Consider the following 15,431-nt stretch of genomic DNA (forward strand, 5'->3'; position numbering starts at 1 on the left):
ACAAAGTTGGAGTTCAAGAATTCAAAGAGATTTGGGGCATGGCTAAAGGTGAGTGAGGCAGAAATGATAAATAAAAAATGTTTATATGAGTGAATCATTGGGTCAGAGGTTGAGGTTCTACATTTCAACAGATTGGAGAGGATCTGGAGCAACCACTTTAGCTAACAGAGATAGAAAGACTATGAACAGGCATACCTGCACAGGCTCTGTTGAAGCCCCAAATTATGGTGTGAAAGGGAAGCTTGCTTTTGTGATGGCGTTTCCAACTCTGAGGCCAGGGAGAGGTACAGAGAGTGGAAGAGTCTTTCCATGAACAGGTCAATGCCTAAGCTCAAGAAATACGAAGACTAGGGTGTTGGTGAGAGCAGGCTTGGATTCCAGGTTGGTAGGAATTTCGGTGTACCAGAATAGGCTCATTAATAAATTGGGAGAGACAGGAAAATCAGGTTCTGAAGGCTACGATAGAAGTGAAAGGACACCTCTACCAGCCTGAAGATCCTTTTGAACCACGTAAAATGTTGGCTAAGCCTGATGAGGGTCCTAGAGCATTGCCTCTGCCCATGGGGCAGGAGACAGGGAGGAGCTGATCTGTGTTTTACCACATCCTGCATGGTCGTATCTAAGTTTAGCAGAAAGGGCAATTTTGGGCAAGTCACATAACGCTGTTGTTAAAAAAAACAAAGTGAGATTTCTGGGTTCAAACCTTTGCTACATCCCTGTGTGCCTGTCATTTAACTCTTGACACCTCTTTTTTTTTGCATCTGTAAGACTACCTCATAGGGCTCTTGTGAGGATTAAATGAAATAACACATAAAGTGCTTAGCCCAGAACCTGGCACATAAACATTTTAAAATTGATAGTTATTACCATTCAAATAGTTGTGGAGATGTAGTAAAAGCAGGAGGACTATTTTTGGAGTATCACAAATGCATCTGCAAGACTTGACAAAGAGCCCCACAAATATTCACTGTTTCTTTAATTTTTTGAAGCTACCATGTTGGCAATATATAAATGGGAACATTGATAACCTTAGGCACAGAAGAAAGAGTTAGACACAAATGTGGTAAAATTTAAGGACCACATGGGAAACCCCACTACCCTGACTCTTGGTGGTTGCCTGAAATTCCACCAATCAAGATTGGTGGCTTTAAAATCTTTCCCTGGCCCAACTAAAATGCAGATGTCCTTGGAAGAAATAAAGCATTAAGCTATTAGTAATTATAAATTTATTTCTCATATTCAGTCAACAGCTTATCTATATGAACTAAGGTGATGAATAAATTGAAAGCATAAGGTACTTCCTAAAGAGTAAGTCTTCGGCAGCCAAAAGGCAAACAACTTCTATTAGCTATCTCAGAATTATATTGAAAGAAAATGTAAAAAGAATCCTAAAATATATTCTGCCTAATCATAGAAGGATAAAACATTCTTATAGTGAAAGCCAATTTTATTCATTCCTATTCACAAAACCTGCTATTAAGGATTAAGGACACGTAAACAATTAACTTTAAGTGAAAGAAATAAACCAAGTATGATATATCTAAGAAAATTGAGGTAGTATAGAAAGAAAAACTGACAAACTTTGTTGGAGGGGGCTTGGTGGGAGGACTACAGGGAAAGATTCATTATACACAGAAAAATTAATGTTCAGAAAAATGAGTAAATATTCACCAGAAAAATAAGAAGGGAGAGGACATTCCAGATGGAGGTGACAACAGGTGTAAAGATATAGAAGGAGGTGAGGGTACTGTGCTCAGGAACAGAAGCCAATTCACTACTGTAATTTGGCTTGAGGAGAAGGAAGCCTTGAGTGTCTGACAATCAGTGGCCAGAGAGGAACCAGGCCACATCAGAAAGAGCTTGCAGGCCACACTAAGCAGTTTGAAGCTGATGGGAAGTTATTAAAAGTTTTACAATAGGTGATCACGTAAATACATTTGTGATTTTGAAAGCTATCTCGAATATTGTTGAGGAGCAGAGATTTGAATTAGGATGTATGAACGCCTTAAAGATTCCTAGGTGGCATTCTAGGTGTCCAGAGTCGCTCTGACATTACCTATAAAGTTCTGTATGTTGTGCAATTACTTACTGATCCTGAGACAGAGAGACCGGTACTAGTCTGCTGCAGCTGCTATAACAAAATACCACAGACTGGATGGCTTAAAAAACAGAAATTAATTTTCTCACAGTTCTGGAGGCTAGAAGTCCGTGATCGAGGTGTCCAGAAATTTGGTGTCTGGTGAGAGGTCTCTTCCTTGCTTGTAGACAGCCACCTTCTCACTATGTCCTCTCATGGCATTTCTTTGCTGAGTGCACATGGACAGAGAGAGCAAGCCCTCTGGTGTCTCTTCTTATAAAAACATTAATGCTATTTGATCAGGGCCCCACCTATATGACCTCTTTTAACCTTATTTACGTCCTTAAAGGTCTCATCTCCAAGTGCAGCCACATTAGGGGTTAGGATTTAAATATATGAATTTGGAGGGTACACAAAGAGTCCATAGCAGATCATAATTTTTTTTGTTTGTTTTCTGCTAAGGAAGATGAGCCCTAAGCTAACATCAGTGCCCATCCTCCTCCTTTGTATGTGGGATGCCACCACAGCATGGCTTGATGAGCGGCGCATAGGTCCACACACACGATCTGGGCCCATGAACCCTGAGCCGCCAAAGCGGAGCTCGGGAACTTAACCACTAGGCCACGGGGCTGGCCCATAGCAGACCATAATTTTGATCAGGTTTTCAAAGTGACCCAAACCCAAGAAATTTTAAAAATCATGGATGTGAAAGTTAATCAAGAACTGGAGGCAGGGAGGTAGAAAGTTAAGGGGATTCATAGGATGGACAGACTTTTTTTTAAGACACTGACAGGTTAAATGGGGTTGAAATATGAGAGATGAGGCAGTCTTTACTATTGCCCATCCAATATCAATTCTCCCGTACTCTCTTAATGCCGTAGATTGGAAAAAAATGGCCATAAACTCCTCCCATCCCTATAAGCGTTGCGACTGGGCCATCTTCCCATCAGGAAGTGTAATTTCTCTCTCTATCCCTTGAATTTTGGCTTGGTCATGTGGATGGCTTTGGCCAATGGGATATTAACAAACATGATATAAACAGATGCTTAAAAAGTACTAGTGCATTGAGGCTTGCCTTCTCTTGCTTCTGGGAATCCTGAGACCACCTTGAGAAGAAACCCTAACCTCCTGAAGGATGAGAGGTCACAGGAAGAGAGAGGGAGGCCCAGCCATCCCAGCGGAGGTCCTAGATAAGAGTAGGAGACCCCTGTAGACCATCCAGTCTCAGCTGAGCCATCTTAGAACTGTCCCACCCCCCCAAAGAATTATGAGACATAATAATTATTGTTATTTTAAACCACTAAGTTCTGAGGTTGTTTGTTATACAGTGAAATCCAGTTTACTAATATCTATTAACAAAACTCCGAATATATTTCACTTGGCAATCTGGCTACCAAAGATACCTTCCTGTAATGTATATAGCCACGTGCTACATAATGACTTTTCAGTCAATGATATACGACAGTGGTCCCATAAGATTAGGACCATATCCCCTAGATGTGTAGTAGGCTACACCATCTAGTTTTGTGTAGGTACATTCTAAGATGTTCTCACAATGACAAAATTGCCTAATGACACATTTCTCAGAACATATCCCCGTTGTTAAGCAACACAGGACTGTAGTTGCAAACAGTTTCTTCATGATGCAGTTCTGACCAATAAGGCATAAACATGAATTGCTGATTGGTGTTTGAGAGTGAAGTGGTCTAAAGGGAGGCGATGCTGATCGTTGGCATGATCCTGTGACCCTTAGCTCTTCCTTCTTCCTCCCTGGAATGCAGAGAAAATGAAGGAAGCACCTTGTAGCCAGGAGAATGAGGGTCCCACACCAAGGATGGTGGGACAAGAAGAAAGAAAGAGCTTGAGCCTGGACGTCATCGTTCAGCTGCCCTACCAGGTGGGAATTACTTACCTTATTAAAATAAAACCCTTACTTCAACCCACTGGAGCAGTTGAACTGAAATACCGACTCAGGATAATAAAAAAGGTGAAGTCACTGATGCTTCCTATGTTGCCGACTTAGGCAACTGGGTGAATAATGGTGCCACTAATTAATCCAAAAGGAAAAGCAGGTTTGGAGGGAAGATAACTTAGAAGGGTTTTGGACATTTTGAATTAGAAGCACCACTGAAAAGTTTAAGAGACACTATTTAGAGGTGGTTAGAAAACCAAAGCTCCTGTGGTACTGATACTTAGGAGAAAGATCTGGGTTTGAATATAATTTAAGAAACCAACAGGCAATTTTGCGGTAGGGAAAACTGTTAGAGTGCCTGGGATTGCCCAGGAAGAGTATATGGAGTGAGAAGAAAAAAAGTCTAAGAGAAAAATCTTAGGAAATACCAGTTGTTACAGGACGGTTGGAGCAAAGTGGTAAGAAATACAGATAAAAGAATGTTTGAGAGGGTTAGACATAGGCTCTGATGAATTTAATATAAGGACTGAGCATGTCTTTATTGGATTATCAATCAGAGGCTGCTAAGGCCCTTCCAAAGAGCAGAGTCTGTGGAATGGAACCAAGGAAAGCCAGATTACGGTGGGGGGAGGAGGGAACGGAAGGTGTTGATAAAAAGAACATAAATCGCCTTGGTTAGGGATTCTTGGCTGTGAAGGATGAAATACAGGGCAACACCAGAAGGTAATGGAATAGAGAGAGGGAATTCTGTTTTTTGTTTTCTGAATTTTTTAGTTTGTTGGTAAGACTTGAATGTATTTATAGTGTGTAGGGAAGAAGCCATTGGAGAGTCTGAAGATATAAGAAAAAGAGATAATTGATAGAACAAGGCCAGGCATAGGCAGGAAGGGATGGGATCAAGAACACAGGTGGAGGGATTAACCTTAAACGAGAGTCGAATCTCCTCTTCCTGTGAGAGCGTCACTATTTCTTCCTGAGAAGGGGAAGGTGCACTTCGACCTACATGGATACACAGGAGAGATTCAAGGGGCCGGACGGCTGTAGTCTGGAGCTTTTATCTGACGTCTGATGTTGATTGGAGGTAAGAGACCAGGAAAGCAGAACTAGTGACTTCACTTGTGGGTATTAAACCATGGCAGGAATCCCGAGCCTGCTGCTGTCAGCTTTTGAAAGCATTCGCTATTCTTAAATTCATACCTACGTAATACAGTGCTACTAAGTAATATTTCACATATTGTGGATCGAAAAAACAAAAAACACTTTGGGTCAAAGACTGATCATTCACGTATAGTTTCTAAAATTATTCATATTCTTCCGGAAGAGAAAGCTTGCTCTCATGGCACAGTGTTATGGAGAGAATTTGAATACATTTAATTGCAATGATTTAAGATGCTTGACTCTTGAACTAGCTCATATTTATAAAATAGCTGTCCTGAAAAGAGGGGAATGTTTTGCATAGAGAAGAGAAAAATATGTTCAGAATGTATATACATTTTGTTTAGGAAATGAAATTGAAAATTAGAATGAGGCAAAGAGGAAAGATAATTGAACCGACAGGGCCAGTTAAATTCAGGGGTAAATCTTTGACAATAAAGTTGGAGGGCTCTTCAAGGACTGTTTGGCTTAGCATTAGTAACTTCATTACTTGAAATTAAAGTACAAGTGGGCATAGACTGTAAGACAAATCCACGGTAAATGTTTGCACGATATCTGTCAAAAATTGTACTAAACAGATGAGGTAAATGAATATGTTATTTACTTATGACAATATATGTTTCTCAGTACTTGAATTTTACAATGAATGGTAATTAACTGATTTTTTTTTCTTTTCATTTGGATGTCTGATATTTTGCAGACCAAATTTAAACATTTGATCAAATGTTTCTTTTGGATGTCTCTCATCTATTTTCTCCCATAACACAAAGCAGTCTCTTTTTGCCTCTTTTCTCTATGGGAGGCAGTATGACATGGGAGATGGCAGCCTTGGCTCTGGAACCAGATCAGCCCTGCACTTACAGCTTCATAATTCCAATCCTCAGTTTCCTCACCTCTAAAATGGTGTTAATAATACAAATCCTCCAGGGTTATTATAAGTACTCAATGTGTTAACTGATTAAAAGCCCATAAACAGTGCCTGGCACATTGTAAGCACTTCAGAAAAAGTCGGCAATCATTAAAATATGGTGATGATCTTTTAATGACTATTTCATTCAGCAAACCTTCTACATATGCTCATTATTTTATAATGTGAACTTCAAAGAAATGTAGTTTAAGTCGCCATAACCAAGTAGATTTTAACCTACCTATTTTTTGACATTTGATGAGGTCAATTTTTGAAGGAGTATAATAACTTGTAACAAGGCATCAAAAACAAATGTAAAAGTATAATTAACTCCATCTTCTCTCTCTCTCTGTTCCTTCCTTCCTTCCTTCCTTCCTTCCTTCCTTCCTTCCTTCCTTCCTTCCTTCCTTCTTTCCTTCCTTCCTTCTCTCTCTCTCTTTCTCTGTCTTGCAAAACGGAGGATGACTTTTTGGGGATATTTTATTTTGAGTCCAAATAGGAAGGAAATACTTATTAGCTGCCTTTTGATTTTTTTAAAATTTGAATAACAACTGGATCCAAAACTGATAATGAGTTTAATCCAAAAGAAGACAAACAGCATAAAATTTATTTGAAGAGAAGAAAAATGAGTGCAGAAGAAAAATGAGTATAATAATAAATTGATTATCTCAGCAAAGATCAATAACCTTAATGATTACTAAAAACAAAAGGAAATGGAATGCAATTGAATGATTATGTTATAAACTTTCTAATACAATTGCTTATTTCCTTTCCTTTAGCTTGAAAGTTACATTTTCTTTTTCATTTCTTAGACTGGTTTTGGTTTATAAATAAGAAAGCTAGAGACTGGGTCTCTTATGTCTAGAATCAGCATTTTCTCTTATGTCCACTAGATGGCAGATATAGGATTCCGAACACCTTTCAGAAGCTATGCGTCTGCTATTCTTATTTGCAGTACTAGATGAGAAAACCGATTTGGTTCAAAGTAGGAAATTTTAGAAATGAGTCTCTTTTTCTTTCTCCGCTTCAACCTCCTACACATAGGCTTACAAAAAAAAAAAAGGACAGGTAAAAATGGTAAACAGGTATAGAGTTTCTAATAAGGCTTTTAGGTTCTATCTACAATTACAAAATAAACCAACAGCCTTCTTGAGTATTTATCTTCTATACTGAAAAATTGTAGAACCAAAATCCAGCAACAAATCTGTATTTAACTAACCATGTATTTTCACATAAAACATTCAAGATTTTTTTTCTTTCTCCTTTGGGCACGTACAGTCTAAAATGGTGTGTTGTCTCTGTATAAGGTCAATCCTTTTATTTTCTCACAGTGGAAGGTCCTGTGGATCCCTGTTATACAAGGGGTGGTTAGAGATTGCATTATAACTTGGTAATCGATTTCCTATTTTTTCTTTATGATAGGAGATAATAGGGAAGTAGAGACATTTAAAAAGATTCTTTTTTCTTTTTTTCCTCCACAGTTTTGATTAGAATTTTTTTTCCTGGTTTGAAAGTGAGGTTGAAATAACCGAATTTTCTGGTTTGAACAAGTGTGCCTTTCCACTGAGGGGCCAAGGCCCTGGAAATGTAAAGGGCCAATCTTTGTCACAGAGGAGTTCATTGCAGAGAAGGGCGTGTTCCGCAAAGACAAACAGGTCCCACAGATAGTTGCCAAGGGCACCGAATACATCTTTGCATTACACCTTGAACTAGCATGCTCATATCACCTCTTTTTTATTGCATGCACCATAAATGACCGTAAAAGTTTGCAAATCTTGCAGAGACCTTGGCAATCAATACTTCAGCAGGAAATCTACAAAGAGGGGAGTGGGGAAAAGAGATCTAGCCTAGCAGTTTGCTTTTTTGGCACAGGAACCTCACGTTGACATTGAGAATTATTGAATGTTCGATTTTCACACTGTCTCAGCCAGATGCGTAACATATGCAGAGCAGTTTCAATTTAGACGCTCAATCCGAAATCTTGGCTTTACATTTATATTAACAGGTAATATAATGTCTGGGGACATTCCTGTGGCCTTACTTACGAGGGCTTATTCCGGGTGCTCCTGAACTGTGACTTGAGCATAAAATGCAGCCTAATTTTTATCTGGGTCAATATGTGGCCAAGCAGAGTGCCTAGTCCTTGAGGCCATGCCTGCAGCTTTTCACAATTGTTTTTAAGCGCCAGACTCCCAAAAAGGGCCACTCGAGGGTCTGGACGTTGCTTTTCTTCTGGTGGTGGTTGCTGCTGGTGGAGGGACACTAATCAATCCCTCCGTGTTCAATCTGCCCGTTCTACTACTGATTTTTGTTTTGTTTTGTTTTACCACGTTAAATTCAAGGCATTAAAGGTGGGCGCCCCGTGAAAAGTCCGAGAAATCAAATAACAGACGAGGGTACAACAGCCCCGGGATCGGAGTCACAATCCACCACTGCTCCAGGCCGGAGGGGCAGACCTCGCTGGAGGCTACTGCGCAGGGTCGGAGGAGATGAAATGGCTCGACATCCCCTTTCCCTGGGGCGGGAGCCTGCCACTTTCTAGCTCCCGCAATCAGTGCCCTCGCTTAGGGCTGCGCCAGGGAGCAAAAGGACTGTGCTTCACCTGAAAGAGACGGGGGCGACCAAGGAGTGAGCGGCGGCCCGAGAAAAAGCCCGCGGCCCCGCACCGGAGGCCTCGATGGCTTCAGGCTCTTCCCGCCCCCGCCCCCGCCCCCACCCCCACCCCCTCCCTGCTGGCCAAGCCCTTCCCTCGCTTCCAGTCTCAGTGACCTGAATCCCGGCCTTCCCTTCTGATGCATAAAACATTCAGTGGCCTCCAGGGAGTTTTTGAAATTCTGGCGAAGGCTGCTTTCCCCGTAGTTTCGCCCCCCAGGGTCAGACAGCCCCAACAGTCCAGTGGAGGACGAGTTGAGCGCAGCTCCAGACTCGTAATTTCACCTGGGTGCCCGAGGCCGCTTCCCGCCCGCGGTCCTTTACAGACTTGACAGGCTTGGAAGGGGTCACTGGGCTTTGCCCAAATCCAGAAAGGACCGGCAGGTGGAGAACTGCATGAGTTTTTGATCTTTTCTTTTCTCCTGCGTGCAAACGTGCGTGAGGGTGAGCGGTCACCCCCGTTAATTGCGCCCGCGCCGGGCGGTGGCCGGCTCCAGTGTGGGCGCGACGGCGACCGCGGAGGATGTGGCGCTCAGCCAGGTCAGAGAGGTGGGGCGCCCGGACCAGGACAGGACACTTCCCGTTCGCGTCTTGTGATGGTTTTATGCACACCGCGAGGGGCGTGCAGTTGCCCTCGGAAATAGGGTCTCTTTGGGTGCTTAGACCTGGAAGACCTTTTTTCTTGAGATTCCGCGCGCCTGCCCGCGCCCTCCCCACCTCTGAGTGCGCTGCCCGAGCCCACTGCTGTTAATTGATAGTATCAGAACCGCTCGTGGGAAAACCCGGAATTGTTATCGAGACGATCTGGTGGCGTTGGGAAGAAAAAAAAAGCTGTAAAAAAGATGATCAAAGCAAAAAGGAAAAGGCACAGGCTAAATGATACATTTAACAGGAAAGTGAAGTAAAGGTTTTTTTGACGCAAAATTTTCTGTGTTTAATTGTAGGTTAAAAGAGCAGATATGACATAAATACGTATGTGTATAATTTCCCCCTAAACACTATTGAAACAGAACTTCATACCTTCTGAGACCCTTTCCCTAAAAAATTATCCTGCTCTCTTCCTTCTGGTTGTGCCCCCCTCCCCCACGATGCGTCAGAGGACAGCTCTCCACAGGACACATTTTTCATTTTCAGCATCATAAACCCATGCCACGAAGAATCGTAATAAATTAGTTACAGGAACAATACAAGTGATGCTCTAAAGCTTAGTCAGTTGGCATTGGTTGATCTCGTAGAAACTACCGAGCCAACTACTCATAACTTCCTTTAGCTCTTAATGTTGCCTATCTGTTTATTTATTTATTTAGTCATCTGAAACCACTCCCTTCTTGCTGCAGGAGCTGGCGGACTGGCAGTGTTACATAAACTCGGAGAGATTTCTCTAAGTTGAACAAATGCAATGCTTCCTTTAGATATTATCTAAGTCTTAACAGAGTTTATACTTCCTTGAATGTACTGCCATTTCTCTCATCATTAGTCAAAATCTTTGTGGTGACAAAATTCTCTGGCAAAGGTTCTACATATTGTGTCAAAATAATTTTGAACACAGAATATGTGATGATCGTTTCCTGGTAGATCAGTGAATCGAGTTGATCATCCAAAACCGAACCCACTGACATCCGCAATTGTTAAGCGTGCAATACCTAAACTGAGACTATTGAACTAAGATATGGTTTCTCTGCTGGGCACAAAAGATGTCAGGTGGCATTAAAGCTTCCCTGTAAGGGAATGGAGAATTTCTGTCTTCAAACTTTCAGCATTTTATGGGAACTATTTATGCGTTACGGGCATATATTTATATTTTGGCATATAAGACAACCTTCATTATCCTAGTATCTGGAAATATTTTTAAAGGGAATGTCGACAGGTGATCTTTAAACAAGGCTACTATGAAAGATCTGCATAATAAATAAAGCCCGTTAATTGTTACTCCTCTGCCTCACTTGTCTCCGGACGATTTCCATGAGCCGACGTGGACAGAGGCCGCTTTCGTGACACGGTTTGCAAACCGCGTGGGCAGCCAGGGCTCAAAGAATGTGTTTTGCTCAAGAAGGTCGATTTAAAGAAAATAGTATATGATCTCTCCCCTTTGTTCTGATTTCTAAAACAACCATCTACTTGTTTTTAAAAGAGCCTTTCAGCAAGAGATTCAGAAAGAGGAAACTGAGAAAGTTTAGTAAATCCGATCTAAAAAAAAAAAGAAAAAGTACCTAGCCCTTTGATCTCCCTGGCATTGTTATTACCGTCTTAAAATAACCACCAACCCCCTGGTCGGAAAAGAAAAACCTCACGGATTAAGTAACGATTTATCTCATGAGGGGATAATTACTTGTTTGACCTGAAGTCATTCATTCCTGAAACCACGAAGTTAAATTGTTGAGATGTTTTTATAAAGCCACAGCTTCTGGCTATATCGTTTGGTTAACAAAAGCTTGATCAAGATGACCAGCACATCCCGGATGGGTCTGAGCATCACTTCTCGAAGCCTGAAGCTTGAGAAGGTGCCTAGGGTATGGGAGGGAGAGAGGGCGCTTGCCATCAGATACATATGTAAAGGTACTTAATGAGTGAAGCCACAGGTGGCTGGGTTGGCCGAGGGCGGAAAACCAGTCTCCCCTTTCTTCCCAGAACTCTTGGAGAGCAAGGTGGTCACAGCGTCAGGGCAGAAGTTAACCCCAGCGGCCAAAGTGCAGTTTAATGAAATGGTCGCCGCTTCCCCTAGTGGTGTGGCCGCAGTGCTGTCCCTAGGAACCCATTTAATTCCCTTTAATCATAATTCCGGCCTTTTTCTGGACCTCATTGGCTCAGAGTTATATCTGCATTCTGGGGTCAGCAGATTTCACTCCGCCACCGCTTGTGCAAACGCACTGCCCCAGGGTTGACGCTGCCCTAGACGAGGCGTGACCGCGGCGGGGGAGGGGACGGTGCCAGCGTCGCCGGGCCCGCGCGTGGCCTCAGGCGGGGCACCTGGCGGGGCTCCTCCGGACGCGGGAGGCGGGCGAGAGGACTGCGGCTGCCGGTGGTCGAGCGCGGTGCGCCTCGCCCGGACGGGGGTCGTTTAGGCGCGTGGCGGTACCGCCTGAGAGCTGCTGTGGCCCGCGGAGGCCGAGGGCTGCGGACCTGCTGGCCCGCCCGCCGGGCGCCCCGGGGCCTTGGGAGCTGGGACATGAGCGCGCCGAGGCGGTGGCGGCCTCGCTGCTTTCAGTTTTCATTGAAGCCGCTGGTTACTGTTTAACGTCCCCACCCACGTTTCAGTTTGTTTAGTAAATCGATCGGACTGTGCGAGTCAGGCCTCTGCCTCGTCGCCCTTGAGCAAAGCTAATATCCCCCCGGCATATGGTGTCAAGTCTCGGCTGGAGATCGGCAAAAGCAAACAAACAAACAAACAACAACAAAATCCTTAAGCCTCCTCTCCCAGAGCACCAGCCCCACCCCCACCCCACCTCCGAGCTTTGCGCCAGCTTCCCGGGCTCGGGAGAGCGCGGCCCCGGACGCCGTGCGGGGCGGGTGGGGGCCCGCGGCCGGGACATGCGGCGGCCGGCGCGCGGCTGACGGCGACGCGGGAGCTCCGGGGCCGCTCCGCGCAGGTGAGTGTCCCGGCCGGCCGAGCCCGGGGCGGGGGCGGGGGAGCCTCCGGGCCCCTCGGGCGGCGGCAGGAGGGGCGCCCGCCCGGGAGGGGCTGAGCCGTGGGACCCCCTAGGCCCGGCGGGCTTGAAAGCAGACACCCCGAGGCCTCCCGCAGCCTGCGGAGGAGGGAAGCGGAGCGCGCTGGAGGAGGGGCAGCGGGGGGCATGCGCAAACCTTTCACCCAGGAAAAGTGAAATAACAGTTGGATTTGTTTGGGAGAGAAAGCTTTGGTGGCTGTCGGCGGGTCACGTGGTTGCCAGGTCTCTGGGGGCTTTCGTGGAGTTTTTCGTGGCCTGGGGCAAGGCTAGGCAGGTGGATAGCTATGGACGGCGGAGGTTTGTGGGGAGGGGCTTGGTCCTGGAGCATCACCCCGAGGCTTTGCTCCAGTCTCAGCTTCTGTCGGTTCTCTGATAGACCCATTTTCGGAGTGGGCATCTTCTGGTGACGCTGCTGGGGGAGATTATAGGAATATAATATATTCATGCATATATACATCAAGTATGTATACATACACTTATATGTACATAAATAATTCTATTTAAATCGTTTTAGCTTCCTTTGGGAAGAAATGTCCACTGTTTAAACAGTGTGCCAGTTAAGCAATAATCATTCCATGGCTAACGGGAATAAGCCAGCACGTGACAAGACCTTTCAACTGAATATATGTGCTTCATACCTGATGTACTGTGCTTCTAAAACTTGCTCAAAACAGTCAAAGGACCCCTCTCCACCATGCAAACCATCTTCAGCAAGCTTTCCTTTCAAGGGCTGGAGTGTACACGATATAAGCCAGCACGTGACAAGATCTTTCAACTGAATATATGTGCTTCATACCTGATGTACTGTGCTTCTAAAACTTGCTCAAAACAGTCAAAGGACCCCTCTCCACCATGCAAACCATCTTCAGCAAGCTTTCCTTTCAAGGGCTGGAGTGTACACGATACAGAATTTCTAAACTTAATGGGGTGTCCTGAAAACTAAACGCCTCATTGACGACAATATTTCCTGTTTTTGTGGTGACTTTCTCCAGCTTTTCCATTCATTTTACATGTATCTTCTCTTTCTTCACAAGCATTTCTTCATCATTAAAATGTTCTTCCTTTCCAGCTATCACTATTTTTCCATACTAATCCTTCTGTCCGCACCTCTCACATTTCCCTCCGTTTGCATCTTCTGTGCAGGCTCTCAGTCAAGCCACATGATCCATTTACTGTGTGTTTGAAGTCAGTGGCCAAGTAGAGTTGGGGTCCTCTCTGGTACCGTTTGGGGGAGGGGATGGGGAAGAGGGGGGTGGCAGTGGTGGTAAACTGCTCATTCTTCACTTTTCAAAGTGGACTGGAAATTTAGAGCCATTTGTTCTCTTCTCATTTCTCCTGAGCTCCATTTATAGGCTTACAAATATGGAATTTTTCTCAATATGCTTTATGAAGGTAGTTCAACCTTTTTACTAAAGTGTGTCTATTAAGATCTCATAAGCATTTTATTCTGCAATTGTGATTATAAGCATATGGGACAGCACAAATTAATTTTGAGGATTGCTAAGATTTTTTTTTAATACCCACATGGAAATAATAAGTATTTATTTTTGAGTTCCCCGTTTCTTTTGAAAATCTTGTTATTTCTATGAATTCTAAAAGTACTACTTTCTTGTAAAGCAACATGAAAATTATAGTAAAATATAAGGTGAACCTCCTTCCCTGTTCCACTCCATGTGTGTAACTGCCATTGATGCTTGGGATTGTGTCCTCCCATGTGTATAAGCATGGGAATTTTTCTTTCATTATTTCAAAAAAATTGAATAATGATTCATATCATACTAGTGGTCTGAATATTTTTCATTTAATATTTTTCAAATATTTCTCTGTCAATATATGAAGATTCCTTTTTTGATATATCTACCCAATGTCGTCAGCCAACATCCCCCAGAATATTAGCTTGGATTTTCCAATTTCTTACTATTACAAACAGCGATTCAGTGAATACCTGTGTACATTATCTTTGCAAGAGTACTACAGAAGATTTATTCTGAGAAGAGAATTGCTGGTTCCAGGGAGATGTTCTCTTTAAATTTGATAGATATTGTAAAAAGAATCTTCCTAAGTACCCACAAGATATTTAGTATGCTCTTGCCAACACTGGATAATAATGATGTGTTTCAAATGTCACTGGTCTGATTGTTGAAAATTGATTTCTCATTATTGGAGCTTAATATCTGGAAATTATATAAACCAGTCTCGGAACATCTGACTTGGAGAGTTTGAGAATTTTGCTTAAAAAATACAATAAAGTGGAAAGAGAATTAAATGCATTTCAAAATGCTGTCTTATTTTGAGCTTGTAAAAGATATCACTGCATTTGTTACTCTCTATCCATTTACTGAATGGCTGGAGATACTGGTACATGGTAAGTGAGAATTTCTATGTCACAAACAAGTGATGATGGTGTGCCTAGCAGTTGCTGGTGTGATTTTAATATTAATGATATATATATTTTAGCTAATACTCATTGAATCCTTAATATGTGCTATGTACTGTTCTAAGCCATTTATATGTATTTTTTCTTTTAGATTCTTTAAATAAATCTGTGTAGTTCATACTAATATTTTCCCCATTTTCAGATGGGAAAAATGAAGCAGACAGAAATTTAAAAACTTGCCTAAGGTCACACATCTAGAGGGGATAAAACTGGGATTCAAATCCAGGCGCTGTAGCTCTAGGCCGTGAGAGTAACCATAGCTGCTCCACATGGTCATCGGTTGCTCACTGCACAGGGGTGCCCAACTGAGGGGGAAGTGGGGACTGAAACATTGACCCGACCCCACAGGCCGAGCGGTGAACTCTTGCTGTTGGCTGAGTGTTCCTGGGGGAAGGCACTTTTCTAGGTCGCAAAATGCCTGTAAGGTCTTACTTAGCAGCACCTCCGCTCCTGACTATCAGGAGCTACATGTATCCATGTTTAGATACTTATTTAAGTACCTTTGGAACTCAATACTCTTGCCCGTTCCTTATGGGTACTCCTTAAAGAACAGATCTGCCAATACTTCCTTCGTTATATTTAATACATGATGACACAATATGCTGTCTACATGGGAGAGTTAGCTC

The 15,431-nt window shown here is 43.2% G+C and overlaps 1 protein-coding gene across 2 annotated transcripts in view; it reads left to right on the forward strand.

Annotated features, from left to right (window-relative positions):
- Positions 1–11,769: 11,769 nt before the first annotated feature.
- HNF4G (hepatocyte nuclear factor 4 gamma) overlaps positions 11,770–15,431 on the forward strand; it is a 118,762-nt gene continuing 115,100 nt past the window's right edge. The window contains exon 1 of one of the 2 annotated variants that reach the window (XM_058528912.1): positions 11,770–12,290. The gene's annotated coding sequence lies outside the window, so the exon portion shown is untranslated. The remainder of the gene's footprint in view (positions 12,291–15,431) is intronic. The other variant, XM_058528910.1, reaches the window with a different exon arrangement.

This window comes from Diceros bicornis, chromosome 33 (genome assembly GCF_020826845.1).
Source record: "Diceros bicornis minor isolate mBicDic1 chromosome 33, mDicBic1.mat.cur, whole genome shotgun sequence".
Lineage (NCBI taxonomy): Eukaryota > Metazoa > Chordata > Mammalia > Perissodactyla > Rhinocerotidae > Diceros > Diceros bicornis.